At 41.5% G+C, this 26892-nt stretch overlaps 2 long non-coding RNA genes across 2 annotated transcripts; both read left to right on the top strand.

Moving 5' to 3' along the window:
• Window positions 1–7263: 7263 nt before the first annotated feature.
• Window positions 7264–10073, top strand: LOC115167707 (uncharacterized). Its single transcript, XR_003870537.1, has 2 exons — window positions 7264–8616; window positions 8837–10073. It is a non-coding gene; the product is annotated as an uncharacterized LOC115167707 (long non-coding RNA).
• Window positions 10074–13179: 3106 nt separating this feature from the next.
• Window positions 13180–13764, top strand: LOC115167706 (uncharacterized). The gene is made up of 2 exons (XR_003870536.1): window positions 13180–13509; window positions 13608–13764. It is a non-coding gene; the product is annotated as an uncharacterized LOC115167706 (long non-coding RNA).
• Window positions 13765–26892: the final 13128 nt, after the last annotated feature.

Raw genomic sequence — 26892 nt, forward strand, 5'->3', positions numbered from 1 at the left:
ATGAGGTTGACATGCTTTGAAGTACGGTAATGGAATATTTTTTTTTAAAATGTCACATTATGCGCCATGCGCACGACCGGGATTTACCATTCTGATAGTGTCTAGAACTCACGAACAAAACGTCGCTGATGGAACATAACGATGGATTATTTGGGACCAAACCTACATTTGTTATTAGTAGTAGAAGTCCTGGGAGTGCATTCTGACGAAGAACAGGAAAGGTAAGACCATTTTTATGCTTTTTGTGAACGTTTATCGTGAATAATTTAGTAAATTGTTAGTAAATTCCCCGGAAGTTTGCGGGGGGTATGCTAGTTCTGAACGTCACATGCTAATGTAAAAAGCTGTTTTTTGATATAAATATGAACTTGATTGAACAGACATGCATGTATTGTATAACATAATGTCCTAGGTGTGTCATCTGATGAAGATCATCAAAGGTTAGTGCTGCATTTAGCTGTCTTCTGGGTTTTTGTGACATTATATGCTAGCTTGAAAAATGGGTGTCTTATTATTTCTGGCTGGGTACTCTGCTGACATAATCTAATGTTTTGCTTTCGCTGTTAAGCCTTTTTGAAATCGGACAGTGTGGTTAGATTAACGAGAGTCTTGTCTTTAAATAGCTGTAAAATAGTCATATGTTTGAAAAATTTAAGTTTTTGTATTTTTGAGGAATTTGTAATTCGCGCCACGCCTATCATTGGATATTGGAGCAGGTGTTCCGCTAGCGGAACGTCTAGATGTAAGAGGTTTAACCTGTTGGGGCTAGGGGGCAGTATTTGCACGGCCGGATAAAAAACATACCCAATTTAATCTGGTTACTACTCCTGCCCAGTAACTAGAATATGCATATAATTATTGGCATTGGATAGAAAACACCCTAAAGTTTCTAAAACTGTTTGAATGGTGTCTGTGAGTATAACAGAACTCATTTGGAAGGCCAAAACCTGAGAAGATTCCTTACATAAAGTGGCCTGTCTGACCATTTCTTGCCCTCCTTGATCATCTCTAACAAAAACAGGGGATCTCTGGCATGACGTGACACTTCCTACGGCTCCCATAGGCTCTCAGAACCCGGTAAAAAGCTGAATGACGTAATTCAAGGCCCAGGCTGAAACACACTAGCGCGTTTGGCAAGTGCTCTATCAGAGGGCCATCAGACTGAGGCTCGTGCATGAGGGGATAGCATGCTTTTACTTTCACTCTCTTTGTAATAAAAAACGATTTCCTGGTCGGAATATTATCGCTTTTTTTACAAGAAAAATGGCATAAAAATTGATTTTAAAGAAGCAGTGTTTCCACACCTCACAAGCTACAGACAACATGGAAAGCGGCAATACACAGCTAGGGATTATGTTCACAAATCTGATTGACCTTTAGCCATGTCTTCATGTTTTTTGTGAAAGTGTGATAGATGTTGCAGTTATGTGTGTCTGATGGCAGTGAATTCCAGATATGGGAAGCTCTCACAGAGAAAGCGGATTTACTAAAGGTGCTTTTCCTTAAGGGAACTATACATTCACCTCTCATGGCAGACCTTGTGGATCTGCTGCCATATGTTTGGGTTTTCTGTTTAACAAAAATAAGGAGTGGAGGGGGAGCCAGGCCATTAAGGATCTTGAATACAAGACATGCGTCAGTGTATTGCACAAGATTTTCCCAACTCAGGAGCTCACCACCTGGAGCTTCTCCCCTGACACATAGACATCTGGCTCAGTAGCATCTGTTGCCCTCTTTGTGAAGAACATGCAGACAGTTTTTTTCACATTGAGATGCAAACACGAGTCACTGAGCCACTTTGTAACCTGGACCATTACAGTAGTGAGTTCTTGTGCAGCTTGTTGTTTGCTCTTTGCATGCACATATATCACCGTATCATCTGCATACATTTGAACTTCAGACCCAGTACAGACAGAAGGCAGATCATTAATGTACAGGCTGAACAGGAGGGACCTCAGTATTGACCCTTGGGGCACGCCCACATCATAGCTAAGAGTGGGCGACAGCTCACTGCTCACTCTGACACACTGAGTTCTGCCTTCAAGGTATAATTTCATCCATCTCAAGGCATCGGGGGGGGAAAAGTTGAACTTTGACAATTTTGTGACGAGAATCTCATGGTTAACAATATCAAAAGCCTTCCTTAGGTCCAGAAACACAGCCCCAACAACGCCCCCTTTGTCCATCTCGGACTTCACATTTTCCAGAAGAAAGCAGTCGGCCGTTTCTGTGGAGTGTTTCGCTCTGAAGCCAAACTGCGGAGTGTAATGTGAAGATGCTGTTGTTGAGGTGGTCAATCAGTTGTTCTGCTACACACTTTTCAACAACCTTCGACACCACAGGTAGTATACTAATGAGCCTGTAGTTACTCACGTCAGCAGGTTTGCCCGATTTAAAGATGGCCGTTATTTTGGCCGACTTCCATACCCTTGGAAACACCCCCAGACCAATAGATGTGTTGGTGACCTTAGTAATGGGGCCAATGAGTGACTCTTTGTAGTTTTTTAAGAAAGGTAGAGTCCAGCCCAAACACATCTTGGCTTTAGAGTTCTTTAGTGAGCTAATCACCTTGTTCACCTTTGACTCAGAAACCTCCCTTATGATGAAGACAGGTTGAGCGTCATTTACTAGCACTGAGCCCAAGAAACCAGTGGAGGGGTTCTGTGTCAGTACCCTGACAGAGTCAATAAAGTAGGCTATTTTGACTGCATCCTGTGTTAGATTGTTATTCCCCAGGATTTCTAGTCTTTTTGCAGTGTTACTATGGTCTTTCCCTGTTAACTTTTTTAGATTTTCCCAGATCAATTTAGAATTTCCCTTTGCTTCACAAATGATGTTTATAAAAAAGTTTGCCTTGGCCTGTCTGATTTCTTTCATCACCTTATTTCTGAACTTGGTAAACCTACGTCTGTCATGCTCTAATTTGGATTTTAGGGCTGTTTTTAAAGCATCTCGTTCTTTCATCAATTTCTAGATCTCTCCATTTAGCCAAGCTAGAGTGCTCTTTTGGCCAGGTTTGGATTTGATTTTCTTTAGGAAACCATTTATTGTAGTCTGGATTGTGGATAGAAAAACCTGACTATCAGCTTCCACATCTGTATAGGACAAGAGATCATTCCAGTTAATTCCCTTAATTGTGATTTCAAAATAGTTTAATTCACTCTTAGGAATTCTTAGTTGTCCGTCTTTCTAACAGTAGAGAGGGTAAACCTGCTCTTAGAAAGCTTTCTGGCTATAAGTGTCAGATTATGATCAGACAGCCCAGTAACCATATTGAATGATTTAGTCACTCTCTCTGGTTTATTACTGAACACCAAATCAATCTGTGTTTTAGAGCAACATGTCACCCTGGTTGGCCCTTTAACTAGTTGTGTAAGGTCAAAGGTATTAGTGATCCATTTGAGGGTTTTCCTACAAGACTTGTCTTCATAATTAATATTAAAATCTCCCATTAAGATGACCTCGTTCCCAAAATCACATTCCCTAAGCATGTTATTAAACTGATCAAAAAACACACTTTTGGTGGAAGGTGGTCTATACATTCCAATAAGGGTAAAAGACATTTGGGGAGACAGTGTAACGTTCAGGCCAATACATTCTAGTTCATTATCACATGACCACTCAATTTGTTTACATCGGATATGTTCTTTAATGTAAATCATCAGACCCCCTCCTCTTCCTTCAACCCTGACTCTCCTGAAAACATTGTAGCCAGGCACAATCAAAGCAGCATATGGAGAGTTTTTATGGAGCCATGTATCTGAAAGGCAGAGAAGTCAAGGTTGGAATCTGTGAGAAGATGTTGAATTTGATCACTTATTGGAATGACACTACGAATGTTCAAGTGCCCCCCTAGTAGTCCCTTGGGCTTAGCTCGTGGGTCCCAGATGACTTGAGAGTTTTTTAGTTTTTATTATTTCACCTTTATTTAACCAGGTAAACTAGTTCAGAACAAGTTCTCATTTACAACTGCGACCTGGCCAAGATAAAGCAAAGCAGTGCGACAGACACGACAACACAGAGTTACATGGAATAAACAAGCGAACAGTCAATAACACAATAGAAAAAAAGAAAGTCTATATACAGTGTGTGCAAATGGCATGAGGAGGTATGGCAATAAATAGGCCATAGAAGCAAAGTAATCACAGTTTAGCAGATTAACACTGGAGTGATAGATGAGCAGATGATGATAAGCAGATGATGGTGTGTAAGTAGTGATACTGGTGTGCAAAAGAGCAGCAAAGTAAATAAAAACAATATGGGGAAGAGGTAGGTAGATTGGGTGGACTATTTACAGATGGACTATGTACAGCTGCAGCGATCGGTTAGCTGCTCAGATAGTGTGATTGACACATTGAAAAAAGTTAGATTTTCTGTGTTTTCTGACGGCTGGGTTTAGGCCGTTGTGTTTCGTTTGGAATAGGGGCAGTTCGGTAGCGCAATTAACAATCCCTCCCGCTTGCACTGGATGCGGGGAACTAATTAAAACAGCTTGCGTACCAGAAGCAAAGTCAGGGATCGCATATGGCGACTTGTGTATGTTTGAAGAGTCGTGAGAAACCATAGCACTCTCCCACTTCCGCAGCAGCGACGATCAGTGGACGAGGCCATCCACTGCAGTGAGTATCGCTGGCTCGGTGATGTTAGGCCCAGGATTGACTTGCACATCCCCGGAGAGCAGGAGGGTAGTGAACAGGTAGTTGAACAGTTTCCGATACATTTTGGACTTGTGTTTGTTCCGCCTAAGCAGGTCAGTGGAATAGGGAGTGAGGTAGACTTGGCCATTATTCAGAACATTATGGTATGCTGTGTACTGTCCGCTCCCGTGGAACGGTGAACCAATGTGTTTGGTGTTGATATTCTCCGGCAGTAGATTGATTGCGTCATCCCAGCAAGGACGCACTGAGATTATCAGTAGAGCAGCTACATAACTGACAATCATGGCAATGTACTGGAGATAAAACACATCATTGCGCTTTAAATCTTTGCATGAGTTACTTAGCTGGGGTCAGCGTACACCTGATGTTTTAGATAAAATAACAGCATTCATATAAAAAGCGGCACCTGCCACACCACCCTCCCTTCCGTCTGCCATTTTCCTTTCCCTTCGTTTTTTTTGTTGTCAAATAATATTTTTTAAATGTACTAAGTAAATTATTAAAAGCATTAAAATGTGGATGTTTCCCACTTATTTACACAACCTACTCCACACTTGCAAAGTGAAAGTTTAGAGAAAAGTTCTGAAATTAAGTAGTAAACAGAAGAACAGCAGAATTGAATCCAAATTTAATGCGAATAATTTAATGGGTTATGGTTCAATCCCATTTCTGAAGGTCTGATGAATAATTAATATTGTTCCTCCTCTTCCTTCTGGCAGGCGCAGCAGCACACTGCCCTCCAAAGCCTGCAAAAAAATTGCCTGACTGCCTCTTTCCTTGCTCTGCATTGAACATCCAGTGTCACGTCCTTGGTGACATCTGGGATGACCACAGCAACATCCTCTGGAAAGGGAAAAAAGAGGAACAGAATGTAAACAAATGCAAACCGTAGCTTCTAAACACTGGCTAGTTGAAAGGTTCTACTAAGATGTCATGACAAACGGCACCTGTCAGAGTGCTCTCTAAGTGTTACTCACCTGCTTGGATGTCAGTTGGCAGAGTGGCGAAGATGGCCATTGTGAGAGTCCTTTCTTCAGGTGTGACTTCCACAACCTCCAAGAGGGAAGAGATGGGCTCTGCCTCTGTGTTAGTGGTGATGTCCACAATATCTAGTTGGGAAGAACCCGGGTCTGCCTCTGTGTTAACCTCTCTGGCGCATGTGGGACGAACTCGTCCAACCTACGTAACAGCCACTGAAATCCAGTGGCGCGATTTTTGAATCGTTAGAAATACTATTACTTCAATTTCTCAAACATATGACTATTTTACAGCTATTTAAAGACAAGAATCTCGTTAATCTAACCCCACTGTCCGATTTCAAAAAGGCTTTACAACGAAAGCAAAACATTAGATTATGTCAGCAGAGTGCCCAGCCAGAAATAATCAGACACCCATTTTTCAAGCTAGCATATCATGTCACATAAACCCAAACCACAGCTAAATGCAGCACTAACCTTTGATGATCTTCATCAGATGACACACCTAGGACATTGTGTTATACAATACATGCATGTCTGTTCAATCAAGTTCATATTTATATAAAAAAACAGCTTTTTACATTAGCATGTGACGTTCAGAAAAAGCATAACCCCCGCAAACTTCCGGGGAATTTACTAACAGTTTGCTAAATTACTCACGATAAACGTTCACAAAAAGCATAACAATTATTTTAAGAATTATAGATACATTACTCCTCTATGCACTCGTATGTCCGATTTTAAAATAGCTTTTCGGATGAAGCACATTTTGCAATAATCTAAGTACATAGCCCGGCATCACAGGGCTAGCTATTTAGACACCCACCCAGGTCAGCCTCCACCAAAATCACATTTCCTATAAGAAAAATGTTCTTACCTTGCTTGTTCTTCGTCAGAATACACTGCCAGGACTTCTACTTCAATAACAAATGTTGGTTTGGTCCCAAATAATCCATCGTTATATCCAAACAGCGACGTGTTGTTCGTGAGTTCTAGACACTATCAGAATGCTTCATCACGGTCTTGCGCATGGCGCATTGGCGTGACAAAAAAATTCTAAATATTCCATTACCGTACTTCGAAGCATGTCAACCGCTGTTTAAAACCAATTTTTATGCCATTTATCTCGTAGAAAAGTGATAATATTCCAACCGGGAATATGCATTGAGCCTAAACAGCCGAATTAAATTTCTCCTCAGGAGCGAATCGTGCACGCGTCTCATTCAAAGGTCCTCTGAGCCGCCACTTACCAAAGCCGATAATGTGTTTCAGCCTGAGGCTGCCTCGTGAACCTTCAGTTATTTCCCGGGTTCTGAGAGCCTATCGGAGCCCTGGGAATTGTCACGTTACAGCTAAGATCCTTACTTTTCAATAAACAGATGCAAGACGCACGACTCCTTGTCAGACAGGGTACTTCCTGCTTGAAACCTTGTCAGGTTTTTGCCTGCCATAGGAGTTCTGTTATACTCACAGACACCATTCAAACAGTTTTAGAAAATTCAGTGTTTTCTATCCAAACCTGAACAATAATATGCATATTCTAGCTTCTGAGTTGGTGTAGGAGGCAGTTAAAAATGGGCACATATTTTTTCCAAAATTCTCAATACTGCCCCCTATCCCAAACAGGTTAACAGTGATGTCCACAACCTCCAGGTGGGACGAACCCGGGTCTGCCTCTGGGTTAAGGGTGATGTTCACAACCTCCAGGTGGGAAGATGCCAGGTCTGTGTTGTGGGTGACAATAACAATCCTGATGAGCTCTACTACTACAAGGCACCAAGATGTCATCAGAACAGAGTGCTCTCTATCATTGCTACTCACCTGCTTGGATGTCAGCTGGTCGTGTGGTGGAGACGGCCACCGCGAGGACAGGGTGGACTGGTAGGGTGGCTGCAGGGGGCTGGAAGCAGCTAAGCACCTCGTCCGCCACAAAGGCACAGACAGAGCTCATATAAAAAGGGCTCTGCAGGTCATCCGTGGAGAAGGACTGACTGATTCTCCCGAGGATCGACCGCACAGAGTCAAAAGCAGCAGCCCGGGAGAAAGGGATGTGATGTGAAGGGCCCTTTAACATGCAGGAGAGCTTCTCTACTACGGCCGCCGCCATGCCCACGGCCATCCCGCTTATTAGGATTGGGTGCTCTGAATGGCCTTCCTCTGGCTGAAGCCACAGGGCCAGGAAGAGCCTGGGCACCACCTCCACCACCACCTGAGATGGGCTGAGCAGGTTGCTACGGGGCTCATTGGACTGCTCGCCCAGAATGCTCCTCACAGCTCTCTCCACGATGCTGTGGACTTTAGAATCGCTGAAATCAACAAAAAGGAGAAGACAAAGCTAAACAATGTGCAATGTGCTCACAGAGAACACTCTTAGTCTGTTTCTGCGTAGTTCCAGATGTGTAGATAAATGGATCAAGTCACATGCAGGGCAGTACATGGAACTCACATGTCAGCTGGCGAGGTGGAGTGGATGGAGTAGAGGAGCTTGCAGAAAGCCTCGTGCTCTATGTCCATTATTTTTAGGCAAGTGTTTACTTCCCAGGCCTGCAGTATGAAACAGGAAGTCCCATTAGTGTAATTTCACAACAGATCTATCCTGCTGTGCTAACTCGTTGTTGAAAGGCTAGTAAAGAGCTCACTAACTTGTAGTATGTCTCTAACTCTCATTCTCTTACCAGCCGAGCGAGGTCGTTTCCCTCCTCCAGGGTTTCCTTCCACACCCTTCAAATAAAACACAGAGCAATTCAACTTTCCTGGCTTGTGATTTTTCTGTTGTTTATTTTACCCAAACCTGGAGTGCTGCTGGTGGCAGGGAATGGCAGTGAAGGTGAGTGCTGACATGGTGCTCACCTCTCCCTAAGGGATTTTTTGCCCTGAGACACCAGCCAGTTGCTCATGTGCTCCGTGGTGACATGGGGCGGGACCTGGCCTTGACTCTGGAGCAGCAGATAATGGACCATGAGCTTCTTCTGCAAGATGAGGTAAGGTGTGAGACCATGCCACAAAATACCATATCATGTGCTTTCAGAAGGGCCTCTCGAAACATTTCCCAACTAGTCATGCCTGACAATTTGCAAGTGATATTAAGAACTCTTATGACCAACTTCTCTAAACTGTCTTGAAATACAACTCTCTTTCTGTTGTGTATGTTTTTATGGGATGAATCTTACCTGTCTATTGTAATATGTTTCCTCCCAGCAGGCCTGCAGAGTCTGAAAATAAAGGCTGCTTCTACAGAATTCCTTTGAAGATAATGAAAATAATTTTGCTTTGTTATGCACATTATGCACAGGCATTTACACTATGCTAAAATGTATTTGTCCTAAGATTACCTTTGTGGGACCATAAGTGAACTCTGGAATGCACCAAACCCTATCCATGGTAAGATGGGGAAGAAATGCAGCGCTATAGATATACGGGATGCTCTAGAGATAACAGGAATGACTTAAAGTCGCGAACGATGAATGACTGTGTTGTCGTCCAAGATGCTGCACTTAGAATTGAGTTTTAGGCGATGTTTGGCGCAAATAGAATGTTTACATTCTATTGCCATGGAGAAATGGAATATGTAGAACCTGTATAATTGGGTGTGCTTCTATGTCTTTATTTCGTGAAAGATTAAGCTCTTTATTATATCATAATGTGTATATGGGAACGTAGGAGCCCGTCCCGATTCATGACGTGATTATCCAGGTGCATGTTGCTTAGACCTACTAATCCAACCTTGGTTTACAAGTTAAATACATTGTTTATATATGCCTATACAAATCTATTGACCACATCCATTTAAAGCAATGATTGTCAATTGAAAATGTGGTTGTTGTGTTATCCTGTTGTGCGCCTTGAGTGTCAGTCCCCTTAAGCACATTGTTCCAATATTTCCGAGCTCTGAATTAACACAATGAACACTTTTGCAAAGATATTCAGTTACAAATAAGAGTATGAATGACAATAAACGTATGACTTGGATTGTATGCATAATAGTGTAGTAAACAATATCGCTCAGCGTGGGAACTTTTGGTGTTGGGAAAGTATCCGTTATAAGTCTCCATGGCACGTATCACTTCGTTGTCTTGTTGGTAATAGTAAAAATGCATGACAGTCCGCATTGTAATGGTCTAACAGGTGTTTTTCATTTTGTTTCTCACATTGAACAGACATCTGAGAACTGAATTGCTTACAGTTGTACCTATGATGCACAGACACACTAAAGCTGTACAGTGTAGTTTGATAAGTCAGTTTCAATTATACATATAAATATATACAATCTCGGCTATTTGCATATGTACGACCGTTCAAACTTGACCCCTCAGACATACACACACATTCATGCTAATCTCTCACACGCTTTTGAACATTGCACAACCTGCAACAAGACACTGAAAGAGCATGTTATTCCAAGTGTGTTTGTGTTTGAATAAAGACCCGAAGAATGAAATCAATGTGTGGATGTTGATTGGACAATGTATATGTGCTTTGCAGAAGCCTTTTTTTTTGCATTCCCTGTAGCGTGTATTTTACTAGCGTGTATTTTACTTTATTTTTTTTCAGAATGAAGATTTGGTCTGAGAAACTATGCCGATTATAGCATGATAGCATTTTTTTTTTTTAAATAAGGCAATGTTTATATGACCCCCTTTCAAAGAGTCGCTCAATTATCACTTTCTTGCAGATATACAGTGCCTTCAGAAAGTGTTCATACCCCTTAACTTATTCCTCATTTTGTTTTCTTACAGCCTGAATTCCAAATGGATTAAATTATAGTTTTTTTATCATCTCACCCAGCTACAGACAATACCCCATAATGACAAGGTGAAAACACGTTTCTGGAATTTTTTTCAAATGTATTGAAAATGAAATACATAAATATCTAATTTACATAAGTATTCACAATACATGTTAGAATCACCTTTGGCTGTGAGTCTTTCTGGGTAAGTCTCCAAGAGCTTTGCACCCCTGGATTGTACCATATTTGCAATATCACAATATATACAGTACCAGTCAAACGTCTGGACACACCTACTCATTTAAAGGTTTTTCTTTATTTTTACAATTTTATACATTTTAGAATAATAGTGAAGACATCAAAACTATGAAATAGCACAATTGGAATCATGTAATAAGCAAAAAAGTGTTAAACAAATCCAAATATATTTTATATTTGAGATTCTTCGAAGTAGCCATGAAGTTCTTCATGGTCGAATTGCTCCATTGAAACCACTACTTATGGACGGACACCAATAATAAGAAGAGACTTGCTTGGGCCAAAAAACACGAGCAATGGACCTTAGACTGGTGGAAATCTGTCCTTTGGTCTGATGAGTCCAAATGTGAGATTTTTGGCTTTCAATGTGTGTGTAAAGAATCAAGGGTGTTTAGTAGGGTCTACTCTTCATTATAAAACTATTTGTTGAATGGTTTGAAATCCGTCAGAAGCTGCTTTCAATTCATGGTGGCTCTGAATAAGTCTTGACGGAGACAGCTTGTTTTGCCGAGGAAATTGAAAAGGACTGAGGGAAAGTAAAATGGAAAATACATGGAAAGGAACATGGAAGAACCTCAAAGAACATTGCATTTTCAAGATCATGTAACATCAAACATAAAATCAAAATGCATATTATATTCCTGCCCTTACAGAAAAACCACATAATTTCAACTGACATTTTATGTGAAATCATGTGAAAACCATGCGAAAATCACATTTTCACATGTGTAGTTTAATGTAATCACATGTTGCTTTACATGTTATCACATTATCTTCACATAAGATTACATGAAAACATGTTTTTGGAACACTTCCCGTGTTCACATGTGAAATTGATGTGGTTTTTGCGTATCTGACTGGATAGGATGGGTGATTCAGCAGAGGACAGAGCGAAGCTGACCAGCCAACAGGAACTGTGTGTCTCTGACAAGCAGGCCACCAAACGCCCTGCAGTTCCACACTCAAGGTTCTTAATAATGCTTTAAAATGCACATGTACGATTGTGCTTGTGTAATGGGTTGAAAACAAAGTCACTAAAAACGGACACTCCTTTATTATTCATTTCCCCCCCAATTTGTTTATGTATTTGTCTTAATTAATCTAAATAGCATTTTCTACATACTTTAGCGTTAGCAGTCCATCAGGCCATTACATGGCGCTGTTGCACTGTTGTAGCAGGAGAAACAGCAAGTTCTGGCCAAGCGCTCACCATTCTGCAGAATAAGGATCAGAACTTTACTGAGCTAAACTGGGTCTGTTCTTTTTACTATGACAGGTATGTAACAGAACTTCCAAACGTTCAAATATATACACAATATGTAATAACATGCTATTTAACAACTCTGTCAAGGTATTATCACGTTAGGAAAGGTCTTGTTTTGGCTTTGTGTCGAACTGAGTGAGAGAAGAACGTGATTTACATTGAGTGAGAGTATATGTTAGCTTGATGCTAGCTGAGGTAAAAAACGATTTACGAGTCACAGAGACTATGTTTACTGAGTAGCTTACTTGTACTGGATTTTGTCTAGGAGATTTTTTATAAAGAATCCATTTGTTAGGGATTTCTGAGTTGGTTTTACATGTTATTGTTTTTTTTTGTGTAAAATTGTGCTCACTAGCTGGTAAACTGGCCGAGCACACTCAGTCTGGTGGACTTTTAGTGAATACAGTGAGAGAGAGACGATTTTCTGGAGGTGCCACTATCTTAAAGCTGAATGTATTGTTGTCAGTTTTCTATAGAGGTAGCGGTATATAGAAAAACATTCAGTTATTTATGTTTTCATATATAGGTGTTTCTATTATATGAATGTGAAATACATTGTGGTTTTCATGTGAAACCATACACTAAGACAGGGTTATTTGTGGAACATTTTTGAGTTGTGCTTTAGGTAAAGTGCATTTATGTTGTGTATTTTAAAGTGTGCACTTGTTTGATGTGAATATTTTCAAAGTACTAACAAGAAAATAGACAATTGAACAAGAGAAAAAAAACATTCTTCAGAATAAAAAAAGCACCAGAACTTTGCAGACGTAAACTTGTCCTTTCTTTTTACTATTGCAGGCCACCTCAGCTACACATGCACTCTGTCTGCACACACATCCACGCATACACATACACACGGACAAACACACACTAATGTTCTCTCTCCTGTGTTTGTCAGCAGTTCATCATGGCCCTGTCGTTCGCCTCCTTCACCAAAGCTCTGTCAGGGACCTACATGAAGAGTGCCATCACTCAGAGAGACACTTTGACCTGTCCGGCTCTCTCATCGGACACATAGACTGCAGCTTTGAGATGGGCATCAACAATAACATTGAGTTGCTTGAGAATTCATGTAGTAAAAACTAGATACAGACTACAGTATGATCCGTTTTTCTTGTGGTTCAGAGTCTGCTCTCAATACTGTCCAGTTTTCTAGTTGTTCCTATTAATTGATTGACTGGCGTTTGTCCATGACTCTACTGTCAAACCCCTAACATTGTTTTATGTGCTGCTATGTTGTTGCAGCCTAGTATCCAAACTGATATGCCATTTTTAGTTTTAAATTAATAAAAAAAACTGCGCATGGGTGCAGTTTCTTGTCCTCCTCGTTCCGCTGTGAAAGGACCGCACCAGCTCCGGTGTCCGAGGCGTCCACCTCTACCACAAAAGGACGAGTAGGATCAGGATGAACGAGGATGGGTCCGGAGTTGAAACGTCCCTTGAGCTCTATGAATGCCCTGTCAGCCTCGAGATTCCAGCAAAAACCTGCTTGAGTGAGGTGGGACAGGGCCGAATGTGTTCCGGAAGGGTTTTTGGAGAAGATCAGGATGTCGTCGAGGTAAACAAAGACGAACCCATTCAACATATCCCTAAGAGTGTCATTGATCAATGCTTGAAAGAATGCCGGTGAGTTCGATATTCCGAAGGTCATGACTAAATACTCAGTGACCACTAGGGGTGTTAAAGGCAGTTTTCCACTCATCTCCCTCCCTGATTCTCACCAGATTTTAAGCGTTGCGGAGGTCCAGTTTGGTGAAGAATTGGGCTCCTAGGGCCAACTCCAAGGCGGCGGACATCGGGTAGGGGGTAACGATTCTTGATCGTAATCCTTTTCAGCCCTCTGTAATCGATGCAAGGACTGAGGTTTGGGTCAGAGACAGAGAGACAAGGGATGCGTTTAGACAGGCTGCCCAATTATTATATTTTTTCCAGTAATTGATCTTATCTTGAATTGGGATACCATATACTTCCTGTAAAACACAATCCTTGAGTGGAAATAAGACTGACTTATTGATATTCATTTTCAAACCCGAAACTAGGGAAAAGTCTTCAATACAGGAAACTGCTTTAGAAACCTCATTCCTGTCTCTTAAAAATATGGTGGTATCATCAGCCAGTTGACGTAGTTTACATTTACATTTTTAAATTTTAGTCATTTAGCAGACGCTCTTATCCAGAGCGACTTACAGTAGTGAATGCATACATTTCATACATATCATACATTTTTTTTTTCTGTGCTGGCCCCCCGTGGGAATTCCTTGCCAAGTGCTGAAACACCTTAAATTCCCTTTCTTGTTATGAAAGGCCATAATTTGAGTAACCAATAAAAATACAAATGGACTAATTGGGCAGCCCTGCCTAATGCCACAGCAAATATCAGATCTTTGGGATGTCCCGCGAGCTAATTTTACAGAGCTAGTATAACCACTATATAAAGTTTGGACTGCTTTCAAAAAATAGTCACCAAACCTCCAAAAACATATTGCTTTGAACATAAACTCATGTTCTACAGTGTCAAAAGCTTTATAAAAATCAACAAACATAAGAAAACTATCATCAAGGATGAGGTCATTAGAGTCAATTGTAATACCCTTGTTTGAACCAAGTATTGAGTTGATTTGTTATAATTAATTGGTTATATATTTAAAAGATGATTGAATTGCTCCTAAACTGTAATGTTGTTAATGCATTATGCTTTTTGAATAAATATTTATTTAATGTATAAGTGAATAGTTTGTTTTACTTTGAAGTTTAAGTTTTGACCAATAAGGTCGCTTGTTAAGTTGTGGCCAATGGGAGTTGACCTGGTTAACGGGAGCCCTGGGAAAAAGAGAGGGAAAGAGATGTTGATAGAAGGATGGATGTTTTACCTTAGGACGGTTGGTGAAGAAAAATTATAAAAGAAGACGACAGAACTACAACAAAACCCATACCTACTAAGACATGAAGGTAAATACCAATTTTATTTTATAAAAGAGTTGTTATAATTGTGTTAAAACTTAGTAAAGACTGAAGCAACTGTCTCGTCGTGGAGGTATTTGCCAGCCTTGAGGTTAGCCTAGCATCGTGTTACACCGGGAGATAATTGCTTGGGAAGCTTAACGAGTTCATGTTCCCATGGGATATCGGTTACGGCTAAGGAGTACTGTCTGCATGGGTAGTTGTGCTTGCCTTGGACTTTGTGAGGAAACCTGCATGGAACTGCCGTACTTCGCTGAGGGAATATCTACCAAGTACTGAGTAACCTCAATGTGAGGTGCTTCTGGATATTTTTGGGTGTTGTAATTATTTTTTAGCTCCAACGCACGCCAACGGTTTATTTAAGCAAACTTGAAATAATTTGGACACGGGTTGTGCACGACTCATTGGGGTTTATTATTTTATTTTTATTTTGATGTTGTGTCTGAACATGTGTTTGAAAATGTTTTTATACACATATGGAACGTTATGTATGTTGCCTTGGTGGAGTCATCTATTGTTTCAATTTAATTTAATGCATGGGATGGTTTATCCTGATTCAATAACAGAAACCTATAATCATTTCATCTGAAGTTAATACCCTATTGTCATAACCCTAGATAGTTTACAATAGGAATTCTTATTGGAGATGTCCTTCTCACCTAACATCCCATGCTGTTGAGGCACTACATAAGTTAATATTGTGAGAGTCATATTCGAGCCTGGTGAGAGGGTTACACAAGGGCAAATAATTTACCATCATTATTCAGCAGGCTAATGGGTCTCCAGTTGTCTATATAAAGAGTATCCTTATTATGTTTGGGAATCAAAGTAATTACACCTTGCTTTAAGGGAGCCGGTAACTCCCCTTTTTCTATTGATTCTTGAAACATAGCAAGAATGAAAGGAATCAATTTATCATTGAATGTTTTATAAAACTCGCTTATAAACCATCATTTCCAGGGGACCTATTGTCCTTAAGGCTTTTAATACAGTCTTTTATCTCAATTTCAGATAACGCATCATCACAAAAATCCTTGAAATCATTATCTATCTTCTTAGCAATGTTTGCTACATTGTCTAAGAAAAGATCCATATTGGAAGTTGGCTGGGCTGATGTATACAGATTCTGATAAAACTGGGCAACATGCTGAGAGATTTATTTTGGATTTTCATTGGGAGTATTATTAATCATTAATTTACATATGGAAGTTTTTTCACCTGCCTTTTTTCTAAATTAAAGAAATATTTTGTATTTTTCTCTCCCTCTTCCATCCATTTTCATCTTGATCTTACAAACGTTCCCCAGGCCTTTTCCTCGTAGATGCAGTATAACTGCATTTGCAATGATGATAGCTCCAGTACCGTAATTTCCGGACTATAAGCCGCAACTTTTTTCCCAGGCTTTGAACGTCGCGGCTTAAACAATGACGTGGCTAATATATGGATTTTTCCCGCTTTCAATTTTTTTTTCAAAAAAAATAAACATTCTGTGACGTGCTCAGTTTTTGGCCGGCATGAAGCTTTCATTAGACCAATGAAATTGCCGAACGGGTTAAGGTCAAACAACTATTTTTGTTTACTGTTTAGATTAAATCGAGCGCTCTCAAACTTCCCATCATTCTGATTATGGTAGTCATTTTGTCACCCTGATTCCTGGGGGTACAACAAAGTATTTGCAGCCACTCGACATCAGTGTAAATCGTGCATTTAAGGTGGCGCTCCGTGTTCAGCGGGAGGCTTGGATGACAAGTGGGGAGAAATCCTTCACTAAAACGGGCCGCATGCGAAGAGCAACTTATTGGCAAGTCTGCCAGTGGGTCCAGACAGCGTGGAGTGTTGTCAAAAAATCCACTATCATCAATGGGTTTCGAAAAGGCTGGACTGCTGCGTGTTGAAGAGGGCTTAGCGGGGGATTTGCCTCCGGATGAAAGTGACGAGAGCAACAATGAAAACGATCCAATATCGGATGAAGCAATTCTGAGGCTATTCAACTCCGACACCGAAGGAGATGGTTTCAGTGGTTTCAGTGCACAGGAGAAGGAAGATGGTGACTAATGACTTTCTTGGTAGGCTGCTGTTTACTGCTAATTTTGTATTTTTTGTTACAAGCTGTGTTTCTTTAAAGCCTATTTATTTTTGTTACAAGCCGTGTTTCGTTAAAGCCTGTGTAAAGGTCATTTGTTTCAATGTACCGGTAGGCACCTGCGGCTTATAGACATGTGAAGCTTATTTATGTTCAAAATAATATTTATTTTTTTAAATTCAGTGGGTGCGGCTTATATTCAGGTGCGCTTAATAGTCCGGAAATTACGGTAATTCCTGATTAGTTAGTTCACTTTTTTTGGTATAATCCATTATTCCCTTTATGATGTCATGTTCTTTCTCTCTTGGCACGAGCAATTTCTTTCCCCATTGAAATAGCCAAAAGCCTAAATCAAATTTCATTAGCTCCCAGTAACTTCCAAATGTATTCATAACACAGGCACAATTCCAGTATTTATCATTAATTCCTGCTACTTCCTTCTTAAATACTTCATTCTCTAGTAAAGTCTTGTTCATTTTCCAGTAACCTTTGCTAACTTTTTTTGTTGACAAACCATGCATATTTATCTTTATTGACATCCCTTTGTGGTCTGTTAAAATCCATGGTTAAATCGAGACTGTATCAACCTTGTCAGCCATATCTTCAGATATCAGCCAGAAATCAATATGGGATTGTATAGATAAATCTTTGGTACTCCATGTAAACATAATCTTATCTGGGTTCTTATGTCTCCAAATATCTATAACACCTAACCTTAGACATATATTCCTTATCTCACAAGCAGAATTTCTATCCTTAGGAGGTCATCTATCTAGATGATCATGTAATACTGTATTAAAATCTCCACCCCATATTACTTTGGCCAATGGGAATTTAGACATAATTGTACTTATTTTCCTCTCAATGTCTCTAAATAAAATACTGTTACTTGACTTGTTATTGGAAGCATAAGTATTTGCAACAATGAATTGAACATGGTTGACATCTACCAATAGTATAATCCATCTCCCTGTATTATCTGCTTCATGACTCAATATATGACCCTTAAAGTTGCCTTTTAAAATAGCGACACCTGCTGACTGATTAGTACCAAATGAAAACCAAATATCATTCCCCCATTGACACTTCCAAAACGCAGTATCTGTGAAACAGGCATGAGTTTCTTGAATGAAATAAAAGTCGGCACTCTTACCCTTACAATACAAAAAATAAAGATTTCCTTTACAAAATATTACGGATTCCCCTGGCATTAATAGAAAAAACAGAAATTGACATTTTCTATCACAGTGACTATATGAATAATATTAAACTTGTATACGTTCACACGAATCAGGGTCTCACAAAAAGAAAAGTTCTTACTAGTTGCAAATAGAAACAGTCCTTTGCACCACGCAAGTGGTTGACCTAAATTATATATATACATATTTTTATTAAATTGCAAATAACATTGTACCATAGATTGGTAAAAACGAATAGCCATCCAGCTAGCTTTAAGTGTCAGTGCGAATTTCCCTGCCTTAAAAAAAAAATTAGATATAAAATAAGTTTGGCTCACACAAACAATGCTCTTTCCTCAAGAAATATAAAGTTTTATCAGATGCAAATAAAACTCAGTCCTGCACAACTCACTTGATAAATCCAGCAGTCAACAAACTAGGCGTCAGCGTGAATTTCCCTTCCATTACCAAAAGCCTTAGCTCCGGCAAAGTATGCACTTTTCCCTTCCTTCCTTGCTCTCTCAATCATCGGCCACAGACGATTCCGAGCTTCTTGATCCTCAGGTTGCAGCCACTGGTTGCAGCCACTGCTAGCTAGCCAACTCTACCAGCTAGCAGTACTGTATCATTTTTAGTCAATAAGATTTTTGCAACGTAAGCTTAACTTTCTGAACTTTCGAGTTGTGTAGTCCACTTGTGTAGCTAGCAGGACTGACTTTGTGTTAGCTAGCCAACGTTCAATTACTTCTGCGTTATGAAAGGAACTAGACACGGACACGAATGATCCATTGGTAGTTTGTTGTTACCAAGTATTGGTGCTAACCGTGTGTTATTGGGTGCTAGTTAGCTACGGCGTCATAGGATACGGTGCACTGGGTGGGTTTCACGGAAGAATACTGTAATCTAGCTGAATAAACTAAGTTTGAGCCTATTCCTGGAAACATTGAACCACTGTAGTTTACATCAATTATAATTTCTAAAGTGGAAGTTGGAAAAGTTTTATATTTGAGTGTTTCAGTGAATGGTTAGTGAGGGAGGCCCTGCTCTCTCGTTTCCCCAGTTGTTTAGTTAATTTTCATTCCAATCTCCTTTGCATTAGCGTAGCCTCTCCTGTTGCCTGTCAACTATGTGTCTGTCTATCCCTGTTCTCTCCTCTCTGAACAGGCCACACAAACGCTTCACACCGCATGGCCGCTGCCACTCTAACCTGGTGGTCCCAGCGCGCACGACCCACGTTGAGTTCCAGGTCTCCGGCAGCCTCTGGAACTGTCGGTCTGCGGCCAACAAGGCAGAGTTCATCTCAGCCTATGCTACCCTCCAGTCCCTCGAGTTCTTGGCGCTGACGGAAACATGGATTACCACAGAAAACACTGCTACTCCTACTGCTCTCTCCTCGTCTGACCACGTGTTCTCGCATACCCCGAGAGCATCTGGTCAGCGGGGTGGTGGCACTGGAATCCTCATCTCTCCCAAGTGGACATTCTCTCTTTCTTCCCTGTCCCATCTGTCTATCTCCTCCTTTGAATTCCATGCTGTCACAGTCACTAGCCCATTCAAGCTTAACATCCTTATCAGTTATCGCCCTCCAGGTTCCCTTGGAGAGTTCATCAATGAGCTTGACGCCTTGATAAGTTCCTTTCCTGAGGATGGCTCACCCCTCGCAATTCTGGGTGACTTTAACCTCCCTACGTCTACCTTTGACTCATTTCTCTCTGCCTCCTTCTTTCCACTCCTCTCCTCTTTTGACCTCACCCTCTCACCGTCCCCCCCTACTCACAAGGCAGGCAATACGCTTGACCTCATCTTTACTAGATGCTGTTCTTCTACTAATCTCACTGCAACTCCCCTCCAAGTCTCCGACCACTACCTTGTATCCTTTTCCCTCTCGCTCTCCTCCAACACTACTCACTCAGTCCCTACTCAGATGGTATTGCGCCGTCGCAACCTTCGCTCTCTCTCTCCTGCTACTCTCTCCTCTTCCATCCTATCGTCTCTTCTGCTCAATCCTTCTCCAACCAATCTCCTTATTCTGCCTCCTCAACCCTCCTCTTCTCCCTTTCTGCATCCTTTGACTCTCTGTCCCCTATCCTCCCAGCCGGCTCGGTCCTCTCCTCCTGCTCCGTGGCTTGATGACTCATTGCGAGCTCACAGAACAGGGCTCTGGGCAGCCGAGCGGTAATGGAGGAAAACTAGCCTCCCTGCGGACCTGGCATCTTTTCACTCCCTCCTCTCTACATTTTCTTCCTCTGTTTCTGCTGCTAAAGCCACTTTCTACCACTCTAAATTCCAAGCATCTGCCTCTAACCCTAGGAAGCTCTTTGCCACCTTCTCCTCCCTCCTGAATCCCCCCCCCTCTCTGCGGATGACTTCGTCAACCATTTTGAATAGAAGGTTGACGACATCCGATCCTCGTTTGTTAAGTCAAACGACACCGCTGGTCCTGCTCACATTGCCGTACCCTATGCTTTGACCTCTTTCTCCCCTCTCTCTCCAGATTAAATCTTGCGACTTGTGACGGCTGGCCGCCTAACAACGATGCCAGCTTGACCCTATCCCCTCCTCTCTTCTCCAGACCATTTCCGGAGACCGAGAGTTGCACCCCTTCTCAAAAAACCTACACTCGATCCCTCCGATGTCAGCTACAGACCAGTATCCCTTTCTTTTCTCTCCAAAACTCTTGAGCGTGCCGTCCTTGGCCAGCTCTCTTGCTATCTCTCTCAGAATGACCTTCTTGATCCAAATCAGTCAGGTTTCAAGACTGGTCATTCAACTGAGACTGCTGTTCTCTGTATCACGGAGGCTGTCCGCACTGCTAAAGCTAACTCTCTCTCCTCTGCTCTCATCCTTCTAGACCTATCTGCTTCCTTTGATACTGTGAACCATCAGATCCTCCTCTCCACCCTCTCCGAGTTCGCATCTCCAGCGCGGTTCACTCTTGGATTGCGTCCTACCTGACAGGTCGCTCCTACCAGGTGGCGTGGCGAGAATCCGTCTCCGCACCATGTGCTCTCACCACTGGTGTCCCCCAGGGCTCAGTTCTAGGCCCTCTCCTATTCTCGCTATACACCAAGTCACTTGGCTCTGTCATATCTTCACATTGTCTTTCCTATCATTGCTACGCAGATGACACACAATTCATCTTCTCCTTTCCCCCTTCTGATAACCAGGTGGTAAATCGCATCTATGCATGTCTGGCAGACATATCAGTGTTGATGACGGATCACCACCTCAAGCTGAACCTCGGCAAGACGGAGCTGCTCTTCTCCCCGGGGAAGGACTGCCCGTTCCATGATCTCGCCATCACGGTTGACAACTCCATTGTGTCCTCCTCCCAGAGTGCTAAGAGCCTTGGCGTGACCCTGGACAACACCCTGTCGTTCTCCGCTAACATTAAGGCGGTGACCCGATCCTGTAGGTTCATGCTCTACAACATTCGCAGAGTACAACCCTGCCTTACACAGGAAGCGACGCAGGTCCTAATCCAGGCACTTGTCATCTCCCATCTGGATTACTGCAACTCGCTGTTGGCGGGGCTCCCTGCCTGTGCCATTAAACCCCTACAACTCATCCAGAACGCCACAGCCCGTCTGGTGTTCAACCTTCCCAAGTTCTCTCACGTCACCCCGCTCCTCCGCACACTCCACTGGCTTCCAGTTGAAGCTCGCATCTCCTACAAGACCATGGTGCTTGCCTACGGAGCTGTGAGGGAAACGGCACCTCCGTACCTTCAGGCTCTGATCAGTCTCTACACCCAAAGAATGGCACTGCCTTCATCCACCTCTGGCCTGCTCGCCTCCCTACCTCTGCGGAAGCACAGTTCTCGCTCAGCCCAGTCAAAACTGTTCGCTGCTCTGGCTCCCCAATGGTGGAACAAGCTCCCTCACGACGCCAGGACAGCAGAGTCAATCACCACCTTCCGGAGACACCTGAAACCACACCTCTTTAAGGAATACCTGGGATAGGATAAAGTAATCCTTCTAACCCTCCCCCCACCCTCCCCCCAAAAAGATATAATGTACTATTGTAAAGTGGTTGTTCCACTGGATATCACAAGGTCAATGCACCAATTTGTAAGTCGCTCTGGATAAGAGCGTCTGCTAAATGACGTAAATGTAAATGTTGTTCTTCTTTAAAAACCTCTTGCATCTAGTCCGCTAGCGGAACGCCTCGCCAAATATCCAATGGAAGAACGTGGTGTGAAATACAAATACCTCAAAAATGCAATAATTTCAATTTTTCAACCATACGACTCTTTTACATCATTTGAAAGATAAGACTCTCGTTAATCCAACCACATTGTCCGATTTCAAAAAGGCTTTACAGCGAAAGCAAAACATTATGTTAGGAGAGTACACAGCCAAAAATAATCACACAGCCATTTTCAAAGCAAAGCATATATGTCACAAAACCCAAAACACAGCTAAATGCAGCACTAACCTTTGATCTTCATCAGATGACACTCTTAGGACATTGTGTTATACAATACATGCATGTTTTGTTCAATCAAGTTCATATTTCTATAAAAAAACAGCTTTTTACATTAGCATGTGATGTTCAGAACTAGCATTCCCACCCAAAACTTCCGGGGAATTTACTAAATTACACATCATAAACATTGACAAAATACATAACATTTATTTAAAGAATTATAGATACAGAACTCCTTTATGCAATCGCTATGTCAGATTTTAAAATAGCATTTCGGCGAAAGCATATTTTGCAATATTCTGAGTACATAGCTCAGCCATCACAGGCTAGCTATTCAGACACCCGCCAACTTCGGGGCTCACTAAACTCAGAATTACTATTAGAAAAATTGTATTACCTTTGCTGTTCTTCATCAGAATGCACTCCCAGGACTACTACTTCCACAACAAAGGTTGTTTTTGTTCCAAATAATCCATAGTTATGTCCAAATACCCCCGTTTTGTTCGTGCGTTCAGGTCACTATCCAAACGGTAACGCGCGAGCGCAATTCCAGACCAAAAAATTCAAAATGTTCCATTATCGTACTTAGAAGCATGTCAAACGATGTTTAACCTCTATGGGACCGGCGGGACGAATTCGTCCCACCTACGTAACAGCCAGTGTAATCCTGTGGCGCGATTTTCAAAACGTTTGAAATGCTATTACTTCAATTTCTCAAACATATGACTATTTTACAGCTATTTAAAGACAAGACTCTCGTTAATCTAACCACACTGTCCGATTTCAAAAAGGCTTTACAACGAAAGCAAAACATTAGATTATGTCAGCAGAGTACCCAGCCAGAAATAATCAGACACCCATTTTTCAAGCTAGCATATAATGTCACAAAAACCCAGAAGACAGCTAAATGCAGCACTAACCTTTGATGATCTTCATCAAATGACACACCTAGGACATTATGTTATACAATACATGCATGTCTGTTCAATCAAGTTCATATTTATATCAAAAACCAGCTTTTTACAAACTTCCGGGGAATTTACTAACAATTTACTAAATTACTCACGATAAACGTTCACAAAAAGCATAACAATTATTTTAAGAATTATAGATACAGAACTCCTCTATGCACTCGATATGTCCGATTTTAAAATAGCATTTTTTCGGATGAAGCACATTTTGCAATATTCTGAGGAGATAGCACGGCATCACGGGCTAGCTATTTAGACACCCACCCAGTTTAGCCTTCACCAAAATCACATTTCCTATAAGAAAAATGGTCTTACCTTTCCTGTTCTTCGTCAGAATGCACTCCCAGGACTTCTACTTCAATAACAAATGTAGGTTTGGTCCCAAATAATCCATAGTTATGTTCCATCAGCGACGTTTTGTTTGTGCGTTCTAGACACTATCAGAATGGTAAATCACGGTCGTGCGCATGGCGCATAACGTGACAAAACATTTCTAAATATTCCATTCCTGTACTTCGAAGCATGTCAACCGCTGTTTAAAATCAATTTTTATGCCATTATTCTCGTAAAAAAGCGATAATATTCCGACCGGGAATCTGCAATTAGCTAAACAGCCGAAGGAAAATACTGCACGGGGTCGAATCGGGCACGCGCCTAATTCCATTGTCCTCTGATTGGCCACTTGGAAAAGGCGATAATGTGTTTCAGCCTGAGGCTGCCTCGTCATCGTTCAGGTTTTTCCCGGGCTCTGAGAGCCTATTGGAGCCGTAGGAATTGTCACGTTACAGCTAAGATCCTGACTCTTCAATAAACAGAAGCAAGAACAACAACACCTTGTCAGACAGGCCACTTCCTGCATGAAACCTTCTCAGGTTTTTGCCTGCCATATGAGTTCTGTTATACTCACAGACACCATTCAAACAGTTTTAGAAACTTTAGGGTGTTTTCTATCCATATATAATAAGTACATGCATATTCTAGTTACTGGGTAGGATTAGTAACCAGATTAAATCGGGTAGGTTTTTTATCCGGCCTTGTAAATACTGCCCCCTAGCCCCAACAAGTTAAAATCAATTTTTATGCTATTTTTCTCGTAAAATAGCGATAATATTCCAACCGGACAATGCTGTATTCATTCAAAGAGGAAAAGAAAAAATGGCGTGATGTCGTGACTGCGCATCCCCAATCTCTTTGTCACCAGGCAGTCCACTGACAAACTGTGCTCCTGTTATCTGCTCAGAGACAGAAGACGCCTCAATCCGGTTTCTGAAGGCTTTAGAGAGCCAATGGAAGCCTTAGAAAGTGTCACGTAACAGCTCAGATACTGTAGTTTCAATAGAGAAGCAACAGAAGGACTACAAATTTGCAGACAGGCCACTTCCTGCTTGGAATCTTCTCAGGTTTTTGCCTGCCATATGAGATCTGTTATACTCACATACACTATTCAAACAGTTTTAGAAATTTTTGAGTGTTTTCTATCCAAATCTACTTATGATATGCATATTCTCGTTGCTGGGCAAGAGTAGTAACCAGTTTAAATCGGGTATGTTTTTTATCCGGCCGTGAAAATACTGCCCCTTATCCCAGACTGGTTAAATAGTAATTTTTCTTTGGACTTTTCCATGTCATATCCCTCGCTGTCCTGGAGATGAATCTCATGATCACTGGTCGTGGTGGCTGGTTGTTTTCCCCATCTCTAAGCCTACGCAGGCGGTGCACTACATCCAGAGAACCTGCAACAACATTTTGCTCCTCCTATTGCCCTGCAGTTTGGTCATGTCCTGATTACATGCTACTAGCTATGAAGACGTCAGCAGGCTAACTTAACTACACACGCTGAAACTTTTCGATAGCTGAAGATGGCGGTCAGTGCTGATAATTTGTTTTGCTAGCTGAAGGAATTATTGGATTTCCTTACCCAATTATGACCATTGGATTATTTCTACAGTCATAAAACCCTGTATGAATATGGTTTAGTTTATTTACCAAAGTAATTGATTATTTTCACCAAGTTATTCACCTCTAAAACGAAGTTTGTGACAACACTAGGCTGATAAGCTAGCTAGCTCAAAAACTAGCTTGTCGAACGTACATGGAAACTGCCACGACCGGAACCAAAAGGAAAGAAATGGAGAGATAGTCAGATGGACAATTAACCACAAAAGATAGTATGATTTTGGGTCCTCCTCTTCAGAATGTAACTGTGGAGGGAAATACTGCAATGGGTGATGAATATGCGGTGAGCACGGACAACAATGCTCACATCTTGCGCCCCTCCAGTCCCCAGCTCAGGCCTTTACCTTATGACCCCGGCACTCCAGTCAAGCCCCAGGGGAAAAAGATGAGAGGCCAAGAGGGTATGTCACTTCTTGAGATGTAAAACAATATTGTAATGCTTTTGACAGCAAAGATAGATGAAAGGGCAAATGGCTTGGAGGTCATGATTAGGGTGAATACGATGAAAATTGAGGCCATTAAAAAATCTGTTGACTTTATCTTTGGAGAAGTGAAAACCCTCAAGAGTGACATGAAGAAAGTGGAAGTTATCTGCCAGGAAAATGAAAAGAAGGTGGCTGAACTCGAGCAAAAGGTGAATGAGGCGGAGAGATGCCAGCGCCGGTGGAACCTGAGGCTCCATGGAATTCCAGAGCAGGCAGGTGAGGACATCAAATGCAGAGTTGTTGACATCTGTGGAGCTGTCATTCCCGAATCAAAAGCCAAACTTCAGGAAAATGTAGACATCGTCCATCGTTTGGGAAGACTTAAGGATCAAGACATAAGACCGAGGACAACCATCATCCGGTTCACCAACAGATCTACACAGGATCTTCTTTGGAGGGGAGCAAAGAATTGTGAATTCCTCATCAAACAAAAATTGACGTTCACGGAGGATCTGACCTCAGCAGACAAAGTGACAAGAGAGAAACTGTGGCCGATGGTAGCTGCAGCTCAAAAGGCAGGGAAAACTGCATTTTCTATCAGTGCCAGAGTGATCATCGATGGGAAAGAAATGCGGCCAAATCAGAACATTTGAGTGAGATCCAGAGTCTAACTCGGACAGAACTGTCAGGCCAAAAAACTGATTACCAGGTGAAAAGCAGCGTTTTATTATAAAAATGTACACAAACACTTGAATGAGAAAAGGCTGACCTGAGAACTGGTAAACTAAACACTAACTGTAGGTGAATAACTGCTTATTGTAAAGTCTACACAATGTCTCCCCCTTGTGGGAGTAACAATACTTTGGTAATTTTATGACCAATATTTTTGGGGGTTACATTGTGTTGTTTAAGTGTTCCCTTTATTTTTTTGAGCAGTGTATATATTATTCACATATATTTTATTTTAGACATTAGAAAAACATTTTTGTGCATTTTGGATTTACTAC

The sequence above is a fragment of the Salmo trutta genome, chromosome 29 (assembly GCF_901001165.1).
Source record: "Salmo trutta chromosome 29, fSalTru1.1, whole genome shotgun sequence".
Lineage (NCBI taxonomy): Eukaryota > Metazoa > Chordata > Actinopteri > Salmoniformes > Salmonidae > Salmo > Salmo trutta.